The 22,671-nt window shown below is 37.9% G+C and overlaps 1 pseudogene; it reads left to right on the top strand.

Annotated features, from left to right (window-relative positions):
* Nucleotides 1-627: 627 nt before the first annotated feature.
* On the top strand, nucleotides 628-2,089 carry LOC137231613 (dnaJ homolog subfamily A member 1 pseudogene; annotated as a pseudogene).
* The last annotated feature ends 20,582 nt before the right edge of the window (nucleotides 2,090-22,671 follow it).

Genomic DNA, 22,671 nt, shown 5'->3' with positions numbered 1-22,671 from the left:
AACACTATAAACTGTATCTGATGAAGCCTAAATACAGATTCAAATTTGTCAGATTTAAGCACTGACTTAAAGTAGTGCTCTCTCCATTACACCACGCAAACTTCCCATAGTAGTACAACAAGCTACTTAAAAATTGTCTCTCCAAACATTCATAAAAACTGTTGTAAACATAAAAACAATTACTGCCATTTTCAAGCTTTCTACTGCCAGAGTGAAAGAGCGTATTGGCATGTACCAGTCCTTGGATACTATGCGTATCTTAAACATGCAGTCACTTACCGGATACCAGCACCACTTCACAAAGAAAATGATCTAATGCAATGCCCCAACACAGAGAGCTGGAAAATTTCACTGGCTACTTACAGACAAAAAGAGGAAGTTAGAAGAAAACATACATTTGTCAAGTATTCCATAGCCAGTTTCTTTAGGGACTTTAAGTTATTATTCAGGTTATGAGATGAATGTGTGTGACCCCAAAATTCATGTGTTAAAATCCTAACTTCCAAAGTGATGGCATTGGGAGGCAGGGTCTTTGGGAAGTAATTAGGTTTAAGTTTAGATGAGGTCATGAGGGTAGGATCCTCATGATGGGATTAGTGCCCTTAAAAGAAGAGACTGGAGAGAACGCTCGGTGAAAAGGCGGAGGAGTGGCGGCTGCCCGAGCTGCGCACGGCAACGCGCTCCTTCCCGCTCCCCCACACCGGCATCGGCCCTCTCACCGACTGTAAGAAATGGTGAAAGAAACCACTTATTATGATGTTTTGGGGGTCAAACCCAATGCCACCCAAGAAGAGCTGAAAAAGGCTTACAGGAAACTGGCCTTGAAGTAACACCCTGATAAGAATCCAAATGAAGGAGAGAAGTTTAAACAGATTTCTCAAGCTTATGAAGTGCTCTCTGATGCAAAGAAAAGGGAATTATATGACAAAGGAGGAGAGCAGGCAATTAAAGAAGGTGGAGCAGGTGGCGGTTTTGGCTCCCCCATGGACATCTTCGATATGTTTTTTGGAGGAGGAGGCAGGATGCAGAGAGAAAGGAGAGGTAAAAATGTTGCGCATCAACTCACAGTAACCTTAGAAGATTTATGTAATGGTGCAACAAGAAAACTAGCTCTGCAAAAGAATGTGATTTGTGACAAATGTGAAGGCCGAGGTGGTAAGAAAGGAGCAGTACAGTGCTGTCCCAATTGCCGAGGTACTGGAATGCAAATAAGAATTCATCAGATAGGACCTGGAGTGGTTCAGCAAATTCAGTCTGTCTGCATGGAGTGCCAGGGCCATGGGGAGCGGATCAGTCCTAAAGATAGATGTAAAAGCTGCAATGGAAGGAAGACAGTTCGAGAGAAGAAAATTCTAGAAGTTCATATTGACAAAGGCATGAAAGATGGCCAGAAGATAACATTCCATGGTGAAGGAGACCAAGAACCAGGACTGGAGCCAGGAGATATTATCATCGTTTTAGATCAGAAGGACCATGCTGTTTTTACTCGACGAGGAGAAGACCTTCTCATGTGTATGGACATACAGCTGGTTGAGGCATTGTGTGGCTTCCAAAAGCCAATATCTACTCTTGACAACCGCACCACAGTCATCACTTCTCATCCAGGTCAGATTGTCAAGCATGGAGATATCTAGCGTGTGCTAAATGAAGGCATGCCAATTTATCATAGACCATATAAAAAGGGTCGCCTAATCATTGAATTTAAGGTAAACTTTCCTGAGAATGGCTTTCTCTCCCCGGATAAACTCTCTTTGCTGGAAAAACTCCTACCTGAGAGGAAGGAAGTAGAAGAGACTGATGAAATGGACCAGGTAGAACTAGTGGACTTTGACCCAAATCAGGAAAGACGGCGCCACTACAATGGAGAAGCATATGAGGATGATGAACATCATCTCCAGGGTGGTGTTCAGTGTCAGACCTCCTAATGGGGCCAGTGAATAACACTCACTGCTGGCATTTTATTTGCAGTAGTGATTGAGTGAAGGACTATAATCATAACATGCTCACTACTTGCTATTGTTTGTTTTAATATTCAATTATAGTAGTGTTTTAAAAGTTAAATGAAGAATAAACTCGAATATAAAAGCTCTGACTTTGCCCTGTATGTATGATGACTTCAGTGTGCAAGGTAAGTTTAATATTTGTAAAAACTACTTTAAAAAATTTCCCCTAGCAGTTGTTAGGCCATACTTTGTAACTGATTTCAGCTATGTACATGGAATAGCTTAGACTGAAATGCCAGGTATATGTATTGGCTTCAGTGTATGACCCTTAATTGTTAAGCTATGAAGTTAAAATTGTATTGAACTGGCAGTCAGACGAAGAATTTGTAGAGAAGTGTTGGTCTGTATAGTGATATTAAGTGGGATTCATTGTGATGCCTCTGCATTTATTCTATTGCCTCAACTGTTACTTGAAGATGGCATGCTATATAATTTAGCCTGTGGTATCAGTGATAGAAATGACACCTTTCTAAAGAAGGGGTTTATCATATAACATGCTGCTTCTTGAGGGCTTGCGCTTGTAGGATTGCATTCCCTTCTGCTGCGCCATCTTTTTTTAATATATCTAGCTATTGGTCCTGGTTACTTTTTTTTTCTTCCTTCTCTGTGGACCACAGTAAGCCTTAGTTTAGAGTAGTCACTTCTGGAGCAGGGTAACTTAGAAGTTAGAGTGATGAGAAGTACTTTGCATGTATGAGTTAGGAAGGTGTTTTGCAGGTATGTTACAGGCTTACTTTAAACCATTTAACTTATGCTCCAAAGTAACTGTAATTTAATGTTAGTAGAATAGCAAATTATGAATAGCTTTAATTGTATGTTTAAAGTCATATGTTCACAAGCTTAAATCTGGATATCAGAACTTAAGCAATTCTTGAAATGTATGAATGTCTCCTTAATATACTGATTCAAAAGCAAAAAAAAAAGAAGAGACTGGAGAGCTCTCTCTCAATCTCTTTTCCCTCTCCCTCTCTTCTCTATGAGGATGCAGCAAGAAGGCAGTCATCTGAAAGCCAGGAAGAGAACCCTCACTAGAACTTGACCATGCTGCCCCCTGATCTTGGACTTCCCAGCCTCCAGAACTGTGAGAAATAAATGTTGTTTAAGCCACACAATCTATGCTATTTTTTTATAGCAGCCTGAATTAACTAAGACAATTCCTTTTTCCATACAATATTCCTGAGAAGCAGGTGGTTTTCTTCCATTTACCAGTGATGAAACTAAAGGCCAGAAGAGTTTAAAAATTTTTATAAGTAATGGGCTGTAGAGATGGATTCCAACCGAAGTCTATGTGACACCAAGATCTGTGTATATTCTATCATACCAGGTTGTCTTCTTTCTACTTTACTACTAACAGTGTGACTATTGGCAAATCACTTGCCTGCCATGAAACTCTAGTTAGACAATCCCTTAGCTCCCTTCCCTTGAATTGTGAGCTTCCATGATTCTGACTCACAGTAACTAGTTAAAAGCATCATAGTGAGTGACGTCAGCAAGATGGTGGAGTAAGAGACCCCAGCCTACATCTCCCCACAAGGATCAACATTTAGACGGATATTTACAAACAAAACATACTTGGAGAGCTCTGGAGTCTACTTAAGACACTTCAAAAACATAATGAAACAAAAAACTTGAGACACTTCAAAAACATATTGAAACAAAAAACTTTCCCGCACAAAAAGGGAAGGAAAATAGTTTCATTTTTACCTGCATCATCCCATCCCCCAACCTGGCCTTGCTCAGTGCCAAGAAGAAACTCCCTGGCTACAAAGAGTTCCCCTCACAGGGAAAGAAAGAGTAGGGTGAACAATCAGCTTCCCCAGCTTTTTGGGGCAACCCAAGAAGACCCTGCCTTGGGATCAAACAAAAATGAAACCACAACATACCAAAACTTACGGGTTGCAGCAAAAGCAGTGATGAGAGGGACATTTATAGGGATAAATGCCTACATTAAGATAAAAGAAAGATCTCAAATAAACAACCTCACTTTATACCTTAAGGAACTAGAAAAAGAACAAACTGAGCTGAAAGTTAGCAGAAGGAAGGAGATAACAAAAATCAGAGCAGAAATAAATGAAACAAAGAATAGAAAAATAATAGAAAAGATCAATGAAACTAAGAGTTGGGTTTTTGAAAAGATAAACAAAACTGACAAAACTTTAGTTGCACTTACCAAGAAAAAGAGAACAACTCAAATAAATAAAATTACAAATGAAAAAGGAAACATTACAACTGATACAACAGAAATAGAAAGGATCATAAGAGACTACTATGAACAATTACATACCAACAAATTGGACAACCTTGAAGAAATAGATAAATTCCTAGAAACATAACCTACCAAGTCTTAATCATGAAAAAACAGAAAATCTGATCAGACCAATAACAAGTAAGGATATTGAATCAGTAACCAAAACTTCTCAACAAACAAAAGCCCAGGACCAAAAGGCTTCATGGATAAATTCTATGAAACTCTTTCCCAAAAAATTGAAGAGAAAGTTAACACTTCCAAAGTCATTTTACAAGGCCAGCATTACCCTGATACCAAAGCCAGATAAGGATACTACAAGAAAAGAAAACTACAGGCCAACATCCCTGATAAATACAGACGCAAAAATTCTCAACAAAATACTAGGAAACCAAATTCAAGAGCTCATTAAAAGGATAATACAGCACAATCAACTGGGATTTATCCCTGGGGGGCAAAGCTGTTTCAGTATACGCAAATCAGTAAATGTGATACACCATATTACTAGAATGAGAGACAAAAATCATATGACCATCTGAATAGATGCAGAAAAGGCATTTGACAAAATACAACATCCTTTCATGATAAATATTCCCAACACATTGGGTATAGAAGGAATGTACCTCAACATAATAAAGGCCATATACAAAAAACCCATAGCTAACATCATACTCAATGGTGAAAAGTTGAACGCTTTCCCTCTAAGATCAGGAACAAAACAAGGCTGCCTGTGCTAACCACTTCTATCCAATATAATACTGAAAGTCCTAGTCAGAACAATCAAGCAAGAAAAAGAAATAAAAGGCATCCAAATCAAAAAGAAAGGATTAAAATTATCTGTTTGTTGATTACATAATCTTGTATAAAGAAAATTCTAAAGACTCCACAACATAAACAAAACAAAAACCTGCCATACCTAATAAACGTCGTAAAGTTTCAGGATACAAAATGAACATACAAAAATCAATGGATTCTATACACTGACAATGAACTATCTGAAAAGAAATAAAGGAAATAATCCCATTTTACAACAGCATCAAAAATAATAAAATGCTTAGGAATAAATTTAAACATGGAAATGTAAGATCTATACACAGGAAACCATAAGACGTTGAAGAAAGAAACTGAAGAAGACAAAAACACATTGAAAGATAGCTCATATTCATGGACTGGAAGAGTTAATATCGTTTAAATGTCCATACTACCCAAAGTAATCTACAGATTACATACAACTTCTATCAAAATTCCAATGCCATATTTCACAGAAATAGAAAAAAAAATGCTAAATTTCACATGGAACAAAAAAGACCCCAAATGGCTAAAGCAATCTTTGAGAAAGAACAAAGTTGGAAGCATCACACTTTCTGATTTCAAACTGAAGTACAAAGCAATATTAATCAAAACAGTATCATACTGGCCTCAAAATAGACATATAGACCAATGGAACAGAATTGAGAGCCCAGAAATAAATACATGCATATATGTTCAACCAATATTTGACAAGGTATCCAAGAATAATACTCAATAAGGAAAAAATAGTTTCTTCAATAAATGGTGCTGAGAAAACTGGATATCCACATTCAAAACAATGAAATTGGACCCTTCTCTTACACCACTCACAAAAATTAACTTGAAATGGATTAAGGATGTAAAACTCCTAGAAGAAACATAAGATGAAAAGCTCCTCAAGGGCTTCCCTGGTGGCTCAGTGATTGAGAGTCCACCTGCCGATGCAGGGGACGCTGGTTCATGCCCCGGTCCGGGAGGATCCCACGTGCCACGGAGCGGCTGGGCCCGTGAGCCATGGCCGCTGAGCCTGAGCGTCCAGAGCCTGTGCTCCGCAACGGGAGAGGCCACAGCAGTGAGAGGCCCGCGTACCGCAAAAAGAAAAAAAAAAAAGCTCCTCGACATCGTTCTTAGTAATGCTTTTTTTGGATATGACACCAAAAACACAAGCAATAAAAGTGAAAATTAACAAGTGGGACTACATCAAACTTAGAAGCTCCTGTACACCAAAAGGCAATCAACAAAATGAAAAGGCAACCTGAAAAATGGCAGAAAATACTTGCAAGCCATATATACATCTGATAAAGGGCTAAGATCCAAAATATAAGGAATTCATACAACTCAGTAGCAAAAAAAAAAATACCTGCTTTAAAAAATGGGCAGAGGACTTGAATAGACATTTTTCCAAAGAAGACATACAAATGGCCAACAAGTACATGAAAAGGTACATGATTAACCATCAGGGAAATGCAAATCAATACCACAGCGACATACACCACCTACCTGTTAGATTGGCTATTATCAAAAGGACAAGTGGTAACAAATGCTGGCCAGGATGAGGAGAAAATGAAATCCTGGTGCACTGTTGGTAGGAGTGTAAATTGGTACAGCCACTGTGGAAAACATTATGGAGTTTCCTCAAAAACTTAAAAATAGAACTACCATGTGATCCAGCAATCCCACTTTGGGTATATACCCAAAGAAGATGAAATCAGGATTTCTAAGAGATATCTGCACTCCCATTTTCACTGCAGTATTATTTACAATAGCTAAGACATGGAAACAACCTGTGTCCTCTGATAGATGAATGGATAAGGACGATGTGATACACACACACACACACACACACACACATACACACACACACACAGGAATATTATTCAGCAATAAAAAGAAGGAAATCCTGCCATTTGCAACAACATGGATGGACCTTGAGAGCATTATGCTACGTGAGATAAGGCAGACAGAGAAAGGCAAATATTGTATGATCTCAGTTATAAATAGAACATAAAAACATTAAATGCACGGAAACAAAGAGTAGAATGATGGTTGCCAGGTGTTTAGGGATGAGGGAAATGGGAAATGTTGGTCAAAGGGTACAAACTTTCAGTTATAAGATGAATAAGCTCTGGGGATCTAATACATGGTGACTATAGTTAACAAAACTGTATTGTGTACTCGAAAGTTGCTGTGAGAGCACAGCTTTAATGTTCTCATCATAACAACAAAGTTGTAATTATATGAGGTAAAGGATGCATTAACTAAGTTTATTGTGATAAACATTCACAAAATATACGTCTCAAATCATCACATTGTACACCTTAAACTTACACAATGTTATATGTCAATTTTATCTCAATGAAGCCTAAAATACAGTAAAAGTGTCATAGTAATTGAAGCAAGAAAAAAGAACCTCTTTTTCTCTTTCTTTTTAAACTAGAAAAAAAACTACATAACTTTTAAAATATATAAAAAGAAAGTTAAATTAGTTTCCTAGGGCTTCTATAACAAATTAACACAAATTGGGTCACTCAAAAAAACAGAAATTTATTCTCTCATCTCTTGAAGCTAGAGGTCCAAAACCAAGGTGGTAGCCAGGTTCACTTCTTCTAGAGGCTGTAAAGGAAGATATGTCTGTGCCTCTGCATAGCTTCTAGTGGTTGCTGGCAATTCTTGGCATTCTTTGACTTATAGATGCATCACTCCAATCTCTGCCTCTGTCTTTATGTTGTTCTTCCTGTGTGTCTGTGTCCGAATTTCCCTCTGCTTGTAAGGACATCAGTCATTGGACTAGGGCCCATCCTAATCCAGTATGACCTCATTTTAACTTGCTGACATCCACAAAGATGATTTAGAAATAAGGTCACATTCACAAGTACTGGGATTAGGACTTGAACATATCTTTTGGGGCAACAGAATTCAACCCATAACAGGGAGAAACTACTTACCATGTACTCCTGGACCCTAAAGCCAGAGTTAAGTGAGTCAGAGTCAGGTGAAAGGTTAAGGTAGGACACCATTAGGGATGTAGGGTGGTGCAGAGATCCTGGGAGAGAATGATGAGTCAGCACAGGGAATCATGAATAGTTGCAGAGCATGCTTTCCAAGGCAAGAGTTTTTAATTTTAGGTAAAACTGGGTTGGTTCCCTATCTCCTAAGAAGAGGACAAGGAACTAGAGGTAACAGAAAAAGGAGAGAGAGGTAGAGGAAGGCAGTTATATTAAGGAAACAAAAATTAAAGTTAGACTGATGATTTAAAGGAAATAGAGGCCAAAGCTTCATAAGCATTAAGTATAAATATTCAAAGCAAATATAAGTCAATAATGCTATGCCAAACAGTTCACATAGAAAATCAAAACTGTATCACTTAGTAAAAATGTGAATGTAGTTTTAATGAGTCACTGAATAAATACATTCTCATGAATTACTCCCATTTTTGAGCATACTATTTGCTGGAAAATCAGTCTCAAGATAATTGTACACAAACAGAAGGGGCCAAGGAAAAACCCCAGGCACTAACTCTCTAAAACTGTGGAAACTATAAATGAGTAAAACTTTGTTCTTGGGATTACTTATAGTTGTAATGACTGCTTTATTCAGTCTTTGGTCTCCCTTCATTTCCCTTTTGATGGCTCCACAAATCAGTGACAGCTACAGCATTTCTGCTGAGGCAGCACCTTTCCCCCAACTGATCTCATAATATCTGAGAGAATATTTGGAACTTCATACACTCCTTGATATGCAAAAAAAGACCTTATTTTCAAGTGCCTCAAGCCAAGACAAGGATTGCATAAATCATGTGACACAGAATAGAGAGGACAAATAAAATACTCTATAGGATTAAAGTTTAAATATTTGTGCCAGAAAATATTACCATTGATCTTTGGAATCTTGAGAACAAAGATTTAACCGTATATTTACTTGAATCCTTGACACTGTATTTTCTACACCAAGTAAAGCAGCATGAAAGAAAACCATCAGCAATAGCAGAATAAAATGAAAGGCAAAGAGGGAAATGGACATTTGCTCCCTTCATGATGAAAATAAAAAGTAGAGATTTGTTAAATGAATTCAGAATGTGCAAGTCTCTGTTCCATTAAATTCTTTATTATCTTCTCTTCCTCTTTCCTTCTGACCAAAAGTCTTTACACCATCTTTACAACTGGTTCTGTGAGACAATGGATCTGAGGAGTACAAAGTAGACTGTAAACGAAGTAAACGAAGTATAGTAAACGAAGGAGAGAGGCTTTTGTGGATGCTTTCAAATGGCATTTGGATTCATAATCGGTTTCTTTTCTAAATATAGAAATATAATCATTCCTCTGTCTTGTAAGACAACTATTATCGCACTGATCACAAAACTGAAACTAGTTACCACTTTGAAAAACCCTGAAACGGGCTAAAATAAGGTAGAAGGCAATGGGGTAGCTTTTCCGAAGACACATCATACATAAATTGCTGTACTATTAAAAAATCATGGTGACACCTTTTCCTCCTCAATTGAAAAAAAAGTTTCTTTGACTACTAGAGAGAATATACAATATGCACTCTACTTGTAAGATTTTCAGATCCCTAAAAATACTACTCATTAGAGCAAAGCATTTTTCCCATTATGTCAGGAGTTCAGGCTCACATCAATAGACAAATTTGTGTTGTTTTACCTGGATACTTGAATAGCTCCAAGCAAAAGCAACCATCATACTGGTACATTACTCTTCCCCCCTAAAATTTAGCTGTGAATAAGATGCTTCAGAACTTCCATCAGGACATTCCATGATACAGTCTTAAAATGAACAAATTTTTGCAATAACATGAATAATTTTTGTAAACAAGAGGGCAGCAAGCCTGGGGAGATGAGTGAACCTGTTCCTCTGGACCTAATTGCTTGGCTGCAATCTCATTTTCCATCACACTTTATTTAACTTTTCTTTACTTATATCACATAAATTAACTCAGCAGCCATGCAGAATAATTTTGCTTCATTTAGACCTAAATTAATGAGCGTGATCACAAAGCCATGTGTACAATTTCAATGAAGATACACTATAATTATTCCATTGTACGGGTTAGCATTTCAGCCGTGTATTAATGTATTTTGAATGCATAATATATGATGCTCTTGTGGTCTTCTGCCATAACACTCTACTGAAAAATGTCCTCCAGTTAAGAATTGCTAAAATAAATTATTAAACACAAAGGAAAGAAAAAGAAAGGGGGAAAAATCGGGAAGAAAAAAGAAATGACAAAGGGAGAAGTACGCTCCCAGGAATTCATTTCCTCATATAAATTTTATTTCCACATCGCTTCATTAAGTAATGCATTAAGTTGTGCAACAATAGATCATATTTTTTTCTCAGCATTTAAGTGAGGGGCTTTGCAGATAGGGAACTCTGGGCATTTGAGCATATGTAAGAAATGGAGAACAGAAATCACAAAAGAACACAGGCACTTATGTCTGCAGTCAGTCATGAGTTATGCCAGTATCAGCTTGAGACCATGAATTATTTTTGCCCACGCCATACAGATCATGGAGCCGTACTCAGGAAACATTACACCCTTAGGGCAGGCAATTATATGTTTTTAGGATTAATCCCAAACAAGACAATGTTTCAGAAGTAGACAAATTCTCTTTTGAAGAGCTTTTAGTTATAAAAAGTCATTTTTTCTTCCCGACCCTTAACGCCTTCTAACCCCCCTCCTTTTCCCCTACTTTATAAAAGGTATAAAATACTGCATCCACCTGCTAACGCTCACAGACCAATAACTTTAATTTCTGGCACTTACTTACAGGCTGAATAGACCCATCCACACCTGCTTTCCCCTTAATTAGCTGGCTATCTAAAGGCTGCAGATTGGAGGCTGCCAGCTTCCTCAACTAGGGAAGATCATTTAGTGGCTGATGTAAGAGAACAGGAGGTGGGGAAAGGAGGAAACAGGATCTTTCTCTTTTTTTTTAACATCTTTATTGGCGTATAATTGCTTTACAACGGTGTGTTAGTTTCTGCTTTATAACAAAGTGAATCAGTTATACATATATCCCCATAACTCTTGCATCTCCCTGCCACCCACCCTCCCTATCCCACCCCTCTAGGTGGTCACAAAACACCGAGCTGATCTCCCTATGCTATGCGGCTGCTTCCCACTAGCTATCTATTTTACGTTTCGTAGTGTATATATGTCCATGAGACTCTCTCACTTCGTCCCAGCTTACCCTTCCCCCTCCCTGTATCCTCAAGTCCATTCTCTAGTAGGTCTGTGCTTTATTCCTGTCTTGCCCCTAGGTTCTTCATGACCTTTTTTTGGTTTTTTTTTTTAGATTCCATATATATGTGTTACCATACAGTATTTGTTTTTCTCTTTCTGACTTACTTCACTCTGTATGACAGACTCTAAGTCCATCTATCTCACTACAAATAACTCAATTTCATTTCTTTTTATGCCTGAGTAATATTCCATTCCATATACGTGCCACAGCTTCTTTATCCATTCATCTGTTGATGGACACTTAGGTTGCTTCCATGTCCTGGCTATTGTAAATAGAGCTGCAATGAACATTTTGGTACATGACTCTTTGAATTATCGTTTTCTCAGGGCATATGCCCAGTAGTGGGATTGCTGGGTCGTATGTTAGTTCTATTTTTAGATTTTTAAGAAAGCTCCATACTGTTCCCCATACTGCCTGTATGAATTTACATTCCCACCAACAGTGGAAGAGGGTTCCCTTTTCTCCACACCCTCTCCAGCATTTACTGTTTGTAGATGTTTTGAAGATGGCCATTCTGAGCGGTGTGAGATGATATCTCATTGTAGTTTTGATCTGCATTTCCCTAATGATTAATGATGTTGAGCATTCTTTCATGTGTTTGTTGGCAATCTGTATATCTGCTTTGGAGAAATGTCTATTTAGGTCTTCTGCCCATTTTTGGATTGGGTTGTTTGTTTTTTGGTATTGAGCTGCATGAGCTTCTAGTATATTTTGGAGATTAATCCTTTGTCAGTTGCTTCATTTGCAAATATTTTCTCCCATTCTGAGGACTGTCTTTTCATCTTGTTTATGGTTTCCTTTGCTGTGCAAAAGCTTTTAAGTTTCATTAGGTCGCATTTGTTTATTTTTGTTTTTATTTCCATTTCTCTAGGAGGTGCGTCAAATAGGATCTTGCTGTGATTTATGTCATAGAGTGTTCTGCCTATGTTTTCCTCTAAGGGTTTGATAGTGCCTGGCCTTACATTTAGGTCTTTAATCCATTTTGAGTTTATTTTTGTGTATGGTGTTAGGGAGTGTTCTAATTTCATTCTTTTACATGTAGCTGTCCAGTTTTCCCAGCACCACTTATTGAAGAGACTGTCTTTTCTCCACTGTATATTCTTCCCTCCTTTATCAAAGATAAGGTGACCATATGTGTGTGGGTTTATGTCTGGGCTTTTTATCCTGTTCCATTGATCTATATTTCTGTTTTTGTGCCACTACCATACTGTCTTGATTACTGTAGCTTTGTAGTATAGTCTGAAGTCAGGGAGCCTGATTCCTCCAGCTCCGTTTTTCATTTCAAGATTGCTTTGGCTATTCGGGGTCTTTTGTGTTTCCACACAAATTGTGAAATTTTTTGCTCTAGTTCTGTGAAAAATACCACTGATAGTTTCATAGGGATTGCATTGAATCTGTATTTTGCTTTGGGTAGTAGACTCATATTCACAAAGTTGATTCTTCCAATTCGAGAACATGGTATATCTCTCCATCTCTTTGTGTCATCTTTAATTCGTTCATCAGTGTCTTATAATTTTCTGCATACAGGTCTTTTGTCTCCTTAGGTGGGTTTATTCCTAGATATTTTATTCTTTTTGTTGCAGTGGTAAATGGGAGTGTTTTCTGAATTTCACTTTCAGATTTTTCATCATTAGTGTATAGGAATGCCAGAGATTTCTGTGCATTAATTTTGTATCCTGCTACTTTACCAAATTCATTGATTAGCTCTAGTAGTTTTCTGGTAGCATCTTGAGGATTCTCTATGTATAGTATCATGTCATCTGCAAACAGTGACAGCTTTACTTCTTCTTTTCTGATTTGGATTCCTTTTATTTCTTTTTCTTCTATGATTGCTGTGGCTAAAACTTCCAAAACTATGTTGAATAATACTGGTGAGAGTGGGCAACCTTGTCTTCTTCCTGATCTTAGTGGAAATGCTTTCAGTTTTTCACCACTGAGGACGATGTTGGCTGTGGGTTTGTCATATATGGCCTTTATTATGAGGGGAAAGTTCCCTCTATGCCTACTTTCTGGAGAGTTTTTATGATAAATGGGTGTTGAATTTTGTCGAAAGCTTTCTCTGCATCTATTGAGATGATCATATGGTTTTTCTCCTTCAATTTGCTAATATGGTGTATCACATTGATTTGCGTATATTGAAGAATCCTTGCATTCCTGGGATAAACCCCACTTGATCTTGGTGTAAGATCCGTTTATCTGTTGTTGGATTCTGTTTGCTAGTATTGTGTTGAGGATTTTTGCATCTATGTTCATCAGGGATATTGGCCTGTAGTTTTCTTCCTTTGTGACATCTTTGTCTGGTTTTGGTATCAGGGTGATGGTGGCCTTGTAGAATGAGTTTGGGAGTGTTCCTCCCTCTGCTATATTTGAGAAGAGTTTGAGAAGGATAGGTGATAGCTCTTCTCTAAATGTTTGATAGAATTCGCCTGTGAAGCCATCTGGTCCTGGGCTTTTGTTTGTTGGAAGATTTTTTTTTTTTTTTTTTTTTTTTTTTTTTTTTTTTTTGCGGTACACGGGCCTCCCACCGTTGTGGCCTCTCCCGTTGCGGCGCACAGGCTCCGGACGCACAGGCTCAGCGGCCATGGCTCACGGGCCCAGCCGCTCCGCGGCATGTGGGATCCTCCCGGACCAAGGCACGAACCCGTGTCCCCTGCATCGGCAGGCGGACTCCCAACCACTGCGCCACCAGGGAAGCCCTGTTGGAAGATTTTTAATTACAGTTTCAATTTCAGTGCTTGTGATTGGTCTGTTCATATTTTCTCTTTCTTCCTGGTTTAGTCTCGGAAACTTGTGCCTTTCTAAGAATTTGTCCCTTTCTTCCAGGTTGTCCATTTTATTGGCATATAGTTGCTTGTAGTAATCTCTCATGATCCTTGGTATTTCTGCAGTGTCAGTTGTTACTTCTCCTTTTTCATTTCTAATTCTATTGATTTGAGTCTTCTCCTGTATTTTCTTGATGAGTCTGGCTAGTGGTTTATTAATTTTGTTTATCTTCTCAAAGAACCAGCTTTTAGTTTTATTGATCTTTGCTATTGTTTCATTTCTCTTTTATTGATTTCTGATCTGATCTTCATGATTTCTTTCCTTCTGCTACCTTTGGGGTTTCTTTGTTCTTCTTTCTCCAATTGCTTTAGGTGTAAGGTTAGGTTGTTTATTTGAGATGTTTCTTGTTTCTTAAGGTAGGATTGTATTGCTATAAAATTCCCTCTTAGAACTGCTTTTGCTGCAACCAATAGGTTTTGCGTCGTTGCATTTTCATTGTCATTTGTTTCTAAGCATTTTTTGAGTTCCTCTTTCATTTCTTCAGTGATCTCTTGGTTATTAAGTAGTGTATTGTTTAGCCTCCATGTGTTTGTATTTTTTACAGAATTTTTCCTGCAGTTGATACCTAGTCTCATAGCTCTGTGGTCGGAAAAGATACTTGATATGATTCAATTGTTTTAAATGTACCAAGGCTTGATTTGTGACCCAAGATATGATCTATCCTGGAGAATGTTCCATGAGCACTTGAGAAGAATGTGTATTCTGTGGTTTTTAGATGGAATGTCATACAAATATCAATTAAGTCCATCTTGTTTAATGTATTATTTAAAGCTTGTGTTTCCTTATTTATTTTCATTTTGGATGATCTGTCCATTGGTGAAAGTGGGGTGTTAAAGTCCCCTACTATGATTGTGTTACTGTCGATATCCCCTTTCATGGCTGTTAGTATTTGCCTTATGTATTGAGGTGCTCCTATGTTGGGTGCATAAATATTTACAATTGTTATATCTTCTTCTTGGATTGATCCCTTGATCATTATGTACTGTCCTTCTTTGTCTCTTGTAATAGTCTTTGTTTTAAAGTCTATTTTGTCTGATAGGAGAATTGCTACTCCAGTTTTCTTTTGATTTCCATTTGCATGGAGTATCTTTTTCCATCCCCTCACTTTCAGTCTCTATGTGTCCATAGGTCTGAAGTGGGGGTTTTGTAGAGAGCATATATACGCGTCTTGCTTTTGTATCCATTCAGCCAGTCTATGTCTTTTGGTTGGAGCATTTAATCCATTTACATTTAAGGTAATTATTGATATGTATGCTCCTATTCCCATTTTCTTAATTGTTTTGGGTTTGTTATTGTATGTCTTTTCCTCCTCTTGTGTTTCCTGCCTAGAGAAGTTCCTTTAGCATTTGTTGTAGCGTTGGTTTTGTGGTGCTGAATTCTCTTAGCTTTTGCTTGTCTGTAAGGTTTTTAATTTCTCCATCAAATCTGAATGAGATCTTTGCTGGGTAGAGTAATCTTGGTTGTAGGTTTTATCCTTCATCACTTTAAATATGTCCTGCCAGTCCCTTCTGGCTTGCAGAGTTTCTGCTGAAAGATCAGCTGTTAACCTTATGGGGATTCCCTTGTGTGTTATTTGTTGTTTTTCCCTTGCTGCTTTTAATATTTTTTTCTTTGTATTTAATTTTTGATAGTTTGATTAATATGTGTCTTGTCATGTTTCTCCTTGGATTTATCCTGTATGGGACTCTCTGTGCTTCCTGGACTTGATTAACTCTTTCCTTTCCTATATTAGGGATGTTTTCAACTATAATCTCTTCTAATATTTTCTCAGTCCCTTTCTTTTTCTCTTCTTCTTCTGGGAACCCTATAATTCGAATGTTGGTGTGTTTAATGTTGTCCCAGAGGTCTCTGAGACTGTCCTCAGCTCTTTTCATTCTTTTTTCTTTATTCTGCTCTGCAGTAGCTATTTCCACTATTTTATCTTCCAGGTCACTTATCCGTTCTTCTGCCTCAGTTATTCTGCTATTGATCCCTTTTAGAGTAGTTTTAATTTCATTTATTGTGTTGTTCATTGTTGCTTCTTTCCTCTTTAGCTTTTCTAGTTCCTTGTTAAATGTTTCTTGCATTTTCTCTATTCTATTTCCAAGATGTTGGATCATCTTTACTATCATTATTCTGAATTCTTTTTCAGGTAGACTGCCTATTTCCTCTTCATTTGTTTGGTCTGGTGGGTTTTTGCCTTGCTCCTTCATCTTCTGTGTGTTTCTCTGTCTTCTCATTTTGCTTAACTTACTGTGTTGGGGTCTCCTTTTCTCAGGCTGCAGGTTCATAGTTCCCATTGTTTTTGGTGTCTGTTCCCAGTGGCTAAGGTAGGTTCAGTGGGTTGTGTAGGCTTCCTGGTGCAGGGGACTAGTGCCTGTATTCTGGTGGATGATGCTGGATCTTATCTTTCTGGTGTGCAGGTCCATATCTGGTGGTGTGTTTTGGGGTGTCTGTGGCCTTATTATGATTTTAGGCAGCCTCTCTGCTAATGGATGGGGTTGTGTTTCTGTCTTGCTAGTTGTTTGGCATAGGGTGTCCAGCACTGTAGCTTGCTGGTCGTTGAGTGGAGCTGGGTCTTGGTATTGAGATGGATATCTCTGGGAGATTTTCGCCATTTGATATTCCATGGAGCTGGTAGGTGTCTTGTGGACCAGTGTCCTGAACTTGGCTCTCCCACCTCAGATGCACAGCCCTGACACCTGGCTGGAGCACCAAGAGCCTGTCATCCACATGACTTTCTCACTCCAACAGCCAGTCACCATTCGGACCACGTCCACTCCGCTCCCCAGTGCCCCTGCCCCCAGCACGGGACACCTGGGGGAAACTTTCCCCTTGCCCCTCAATGCAAACTTGGCTGCCCCTCCAGCGCCTGCAAACCATCCTAAGGATCTTTCTTTTAGAGAAACCAGAGAGGGAAACATTAGTGCAAAAGGGGTAATCATTCATGAAGAATAAGGGAGTAAATATACATATATATATATTATTACATATATTATTATATATACAGAATATATATTATGATATATATGTATATTTTTTAAGCAGCTTGAAGCCAGAAAAATAAACAGCAGCCCTTACTTAGCAGTGATACAATCACTTCTACTTAAGAACATCTGAAATCTTCCATGGTATCAAACTTTCTTCCAAATTTATTACCTAAGACAGCACCCTATATATCCTGGAAGAGGTGAAGAAAGTGACCCCTAATAGAGGAAAAATAACTCATTTGGGGTGAGAAACCCTCAGGGCTCTAGACTTCACTCTGCCACTGACCCATCACTAGAATTTGGATAAGACGCATAACTAGGTTGCCTCAGGGTCCTCATGTGTAACGTGTGGGAATGAATATGATGGTCTCTATTCTTCCTTGACTTGAATATCCTGCTATTATTTCAGCCCCTCTCTTCAACGGAACTACCACTGAAGCTACCCAGAGAGGCAGGGGAAAAACATAAAATAATAGTGTATTGTAAAACTTCGTCACTTTTCACATGACTGGAATGTTTGAAAACTTTCAAACCAAAACAGGTGAATTTTAGAGCTTAGAGGAAAATTTAATGATGAACTACTTCAACTTTCTCACAGTACAGATGAGAAAACCAAGGCCTACAGTGATTTCTCCCGGCATCACAGAGCACAGTTAAGACTAGAAATCAAGTTCACCTGCCTACCTGCACAAATAACTGGTGATTTGGTAGTGGAAAAAAATCTGACCGTACACATGTGTCCTTAAGTTTGCACCAAAATAAAACTGCAGTCATTAGAAGAGCATGCTGCATGCTAAAATTTAGGTACAAGTTTATCTTTCCATCACATAGTTTACAATCTTTTATATATGCAGTGGGTGCTCAATATAAATTTGGTGTAAATAAAAATATACTCTCCAAAGGCCCTTCCAGATTCGTACTAGACCAGCATACCTGTATGCTCCAGATATTCTGCAAGCATAGGTTCCATTTCCCTCAAGTTAATTATCAAACTCCTCACCATGACCTAGAAGGCCTTGTTGAGCTGACCACTGCCTCACTTCTGCAGCTTTATCTCTACCTGTTGCTCACCCCCAGAAAACTGTATCTTTCAATCATATTGACCTATTTGCAGTTTCACAGGCACAATCCATTCTCTCTCATTTCTCCACTTCCCCTCACATTTTCACCTGCACTCATTTCCTATTCATCTTTCAAGTTCTGTATTTCACATCACTTCTTCCAAAAAGCCTTATATTTGACCCTCCTATGACCAAGTTAGTTGACACTACCAAGTTAGTGGATGCTGGTGCTTACTTCCACCTAGTAATTACTTCACTATATTGTACTTGCATTTCATTCATCTGTCTCTGCCACCATACAGTAAGCTTGTTAAGAGAAGGAATTTTCTTCTTCTCCATCAAATGCCCCACAGTGCTTAGCACTGTGATAGATGCTCAAAAAATATTTGTCAAATAAATTAATATCAAGATAGCTGAAATTATTATTATATTACTATGAATTCCTTTGTTATGGGTATTGAAAGAACTGAACATGTGTCCTTACAATTTCCATAACAAAGTGTTAAAAGTCTTTTCCTTTATACTCATCGACCCATTGACTTTCCCAGGATCCTTCGAGCATCCTCAAATTTATGAGATTTACTAACTGAGGTATGAATGCAGGGCTGTTGGCTAGGATCACTCAACCACTGAATATTTTCTATTGCATTTCAGTCTTGTATAATAGTCAGTTCTAATTTTCCCCGGAGTGTACTGAAGAGAGTGCTTAGGAGCTAAATTCTGGAGCCCGACTACCTGAATTGAGTCTGTGCTGTGCCACTTAATGTAACCTCAAGCAAGTTGCTTCACCTCTCACTATGTCTCAATTTCCTCATCTGTAAAATAATAATATCAGTACCTATTTCACAGAGCCATTGGTGTTAAATTAGTTAATATTTGTAAAAATCTTACCACAAGAGGAATTGTTCAAATGCTTTCTTAACATTTTTGTGATGATAATGATCATCATAATCATTATCCCTAAGCATTTTATACAAGTTACCTCATTTAATCTTCACAACAATTCAATGAAGGAGTTATCATCTCAATTACAAATTAATACATGAAAGTTTGTAAAGTCTGAACTATTGGATGTTGCAAAAGTTGTATCTGTAAACGTCAAGATTCTACTATATATCTTTTCCCCACCTCACCTCTACCCTCTAAAGATAACTGCTCCTCAAACATCTTTATTCTATTAAAGTTAATATGATTCTCTGAGTTACCCACAAACACAAAGCCTTGGAATTATCTTCAATTTACCTCTCAGCCCAACATGCAGCCAATTCTCTTCTTTAATATCTCTTGCTTCCCTCTCACCTTTTCATCCCTACTTCTGCCCTCTTCACTCAGGTCCCCACCATCTCAAAATTAGATGGCTGCACATTTAATAACTCTTCGTTTTAGTTTTAAAAGCACATCAATTTCATAGAAATAGAGCTCTACCTTCAGGTATGAAATTTTTTTAAAAAATTAATCCAATAAAAGTCAACCACAAACTTCTCCTGATTTTTGCATCTCCTCTGCAAACCCAATCAAAAAAAGTAAAATAAACCAGAAAAATAACACTCCATTCCAATGATTCCTACATCAACCACATCACACAGAAAGAGCTTCTGAAATAACCCAATTTGTCTGATTGGGAATGTAAACTCCACATCAAGTTGACTTCACACTTTCCTAGTAACTTATTTGTGCTTCGTTTTTTAGGATAGTTAAGCAAGAGGAGATGCTTACTTAGTGAAACGAATTAACTTCTCTTCTACAATTTGGTTTCCACTGTACTGATAGCTTTTTTAAGACCAATTATGCTCTGAGATATCAATAAACCTCTTTTCTCTGCAGCTCTTATAAATAAACAAATGAAAAGGAAGATCTATCTCAAGTCTCATTAAGGGTTTGTCAGTCTTCAGTTGGCTACGACTAACCTCCAGTTAGATTTTTCTGATTCTTGTGACCTCTTGGTCATGATAAACTAAGAAAGGAAAACAGTTCTATGGCTCATAAGGTGGAGAGGGTTCTGAAGAGCAATCCAGGGACTAAGCTCTGTGAGCTCACAACTCTAGGGCAGCCACAAAGTTTAAATTACCATCATAGCCTGACTGGATGTCCAATCTAGTAGACCAAATCCTATTTTATCTTCTTGGGAAGCATCTCAGAGCCAGAGATGTATTTCTATACTGTTCCCTGTATCAAACAGTACATCTCATGCACAGAGAACATACCCAACGTCTGCAGGCACTCAGTCTACAATTCAAACAGTACCTGTTTACTTTGTTAATTGTAAAATAAAGTGCACATTTTTAGAGGTGAGCGTCTCACTGAGGGTCTTTCTTGGGCCAACCCCTACCATGGCTGAATTCAGAGAATAATGATTCCTTTAGTTAATAATGACACCTTGAATCCACATAACTTCTCTCCACTCTAGACTCAAGATACTTTTTTACAGATACAGTGTTATTTATACTCAGAATATATCTGTGATCCAAGAGTGAACTGTGAAAACTTTGAAACCATGGAGTTAATCAAAACCATTTTCCCCAGATTTGAGCTTTAGGGTAAAGGAGAGAAAAGGAATAGAAATTTGAGAGGAAATAAAAATGGACATATCTTAGTATTTAAAGAAATCCTTTAAAATACATAAAGATATTTTATTTGAAGACATATGTTTCCTATAAAATTACTGCATTTGGTACAGTGACATATTAAAATTTTAAGATAGTAGAATCATGTAATAATTATAAAGTGATTATTGAAATTACTCAGCCTTTCTAAGTTAAGCCAATATTTAAGACATAGAGAAAATCCTACCAGAAGAAATTAATGCCTAATTTTAAAGAAAGAGAGAGAAGAAAAGTGAAAAAGAGTAAGATGTTTGGTTTTCTGGACTTAGTGTTAACCATTTAAAATGTTTCATTTTCATTGAATTTTCTAAGGAAAAAAAAAGACAGGGAATCTTCCTGAATACTCCTTTTTGCCATGGATGTTCTTTAAAATCATCTCTTATTCTGAACTGTCACCCTCAGAGGTCTCTGAGTCTTCTAATGTTCTCTTCTTTACATCTCCACAGTCTTTTGAAAACTGATGATTCTAAGACAAGAGTCTTTCAAAATGTCCCAATATGTGATATTTCTAAATGCAGACAAATTGCTTTCATGTTGCAAAAGATGAAATAAAAACCAGACTCAAGCAAGCAGGAGACTCAAGACTGGGTGGTGCAGAGCACTTGTTGCAGAAAGCCCTGGCTTGATAAACTCTCAGGCGATCCCTTGACTAAAGGCCTGAATGTGTGGTTTATTCTGTAACAAGACAATGAAACCTTTTGTTTCAAATCTAGTCAAATATGGTAGCAACCTATTTCTCCACTTCTCCTTTTGAAAAGGATACTACTACAGACTGTTCCGGATCTCTTCTGTTAGCCCTATATGAATCCACTGTGCACTTTTCTCCACTGTGTGTCCTGGGAGGCTGACCTGGACGGACCACTCCATCAGCAAGCTTCTCACACTCTGGCTGCTGGTTGGGTTCCCTGGGGAGAACCCATTAGAGTAGACAGGAAATCAGAGGGTAGACAGATATCAATGTAGACTATTCCATGAGCAAGCTTCTTACACTCTCTAACAGGAGAACCCATTCGTGTAGACAGGAAATCAGAAAGAGGAAAAGCTGAAGGTCAGGTACGCATTCACCCAGCTCTCTCTCTGCTGTCACCACAGGATGGATTAGTCCCTAGACTGAAGGTCACAGCTCCTGTCAAGCAGCCCTCTCCACCTAGTTCTCTCCCTTTCAGGGCTCTGAGAACCCCTCTAGTCATTCTGGACTGTACCTTGTGGTTTGTCTACAATCTGAACACACTGTTGTAAATCGCCCCCTTATTAAACTCTTCAAATTACCCAATATCCTGCCAGGACCTTAACTGACACAGATTGTATTCAACTCCCACTCTGAGAACAAATCAAGAGGATGAAGCCATAGCTACAGATCTCAAGTCAAGAAAAGGAAATCCACAGAGAAGACACAGCATCCTAGCTTGCGAAAAATAGTGCTGATCTCTGAAAGCTAGAAAGTGTCCAATTCATCTTTAAATGCTGTACTGCACTGTCTGCCTTTAAAACAGAATGAACATATAATGTTTCCTAACAAATAAAGCACAAAATAATTCTGAAAAAATGTCTTTAAAAGTAATTTAGTAGGGTTGAAATTCTAGGTAGCAAAATATAAAATACTTATCCTAATAATGGTTTTCGTAATTCTAGAGTATTTTTCCCATCGAGTACTATAGTACTTTAAAATATTTCCAGGGGAAACAGAAGAGAAATCTTGAAGTTTTTCCTCCCTCCTTGCCCATTAGTTTTTTTAAAGCTTTTCTGTTTCTAAATAGGTAGACATTTTTAACCTCATTTGAGAACTGGGAAAGCTGAGGCATGGAGAGATGGCACAGCTCACCAGTATTGGGAATAAACTTCCATCAAAGGTCATCCAACTCGTCTTAGAATTCATAACTCTCAGCCTACCTGCTGAAAACATATGAATATCATGA

The sequence above is a fragment of the Pseudorca crassidens genome, chromosome 10, assembly GCF_039906515.1.
Source record: "Pseudorca crassidens isolate mPseCra1 chromosome 10, mPseCra1.hap1, whole genome shotgun sequence".
NCBI classification, from domain to species: Eukaryota; Metazoa; Chordata; class Mammalia; order Artiodactyla; family Delphinidae; genus Pseudorca; species Pseudorca crassidens.
Note: the sequence above shows the minus strand (reverse complement) of the source record. Positions and strands in the feature narration are given on the sequence as shown.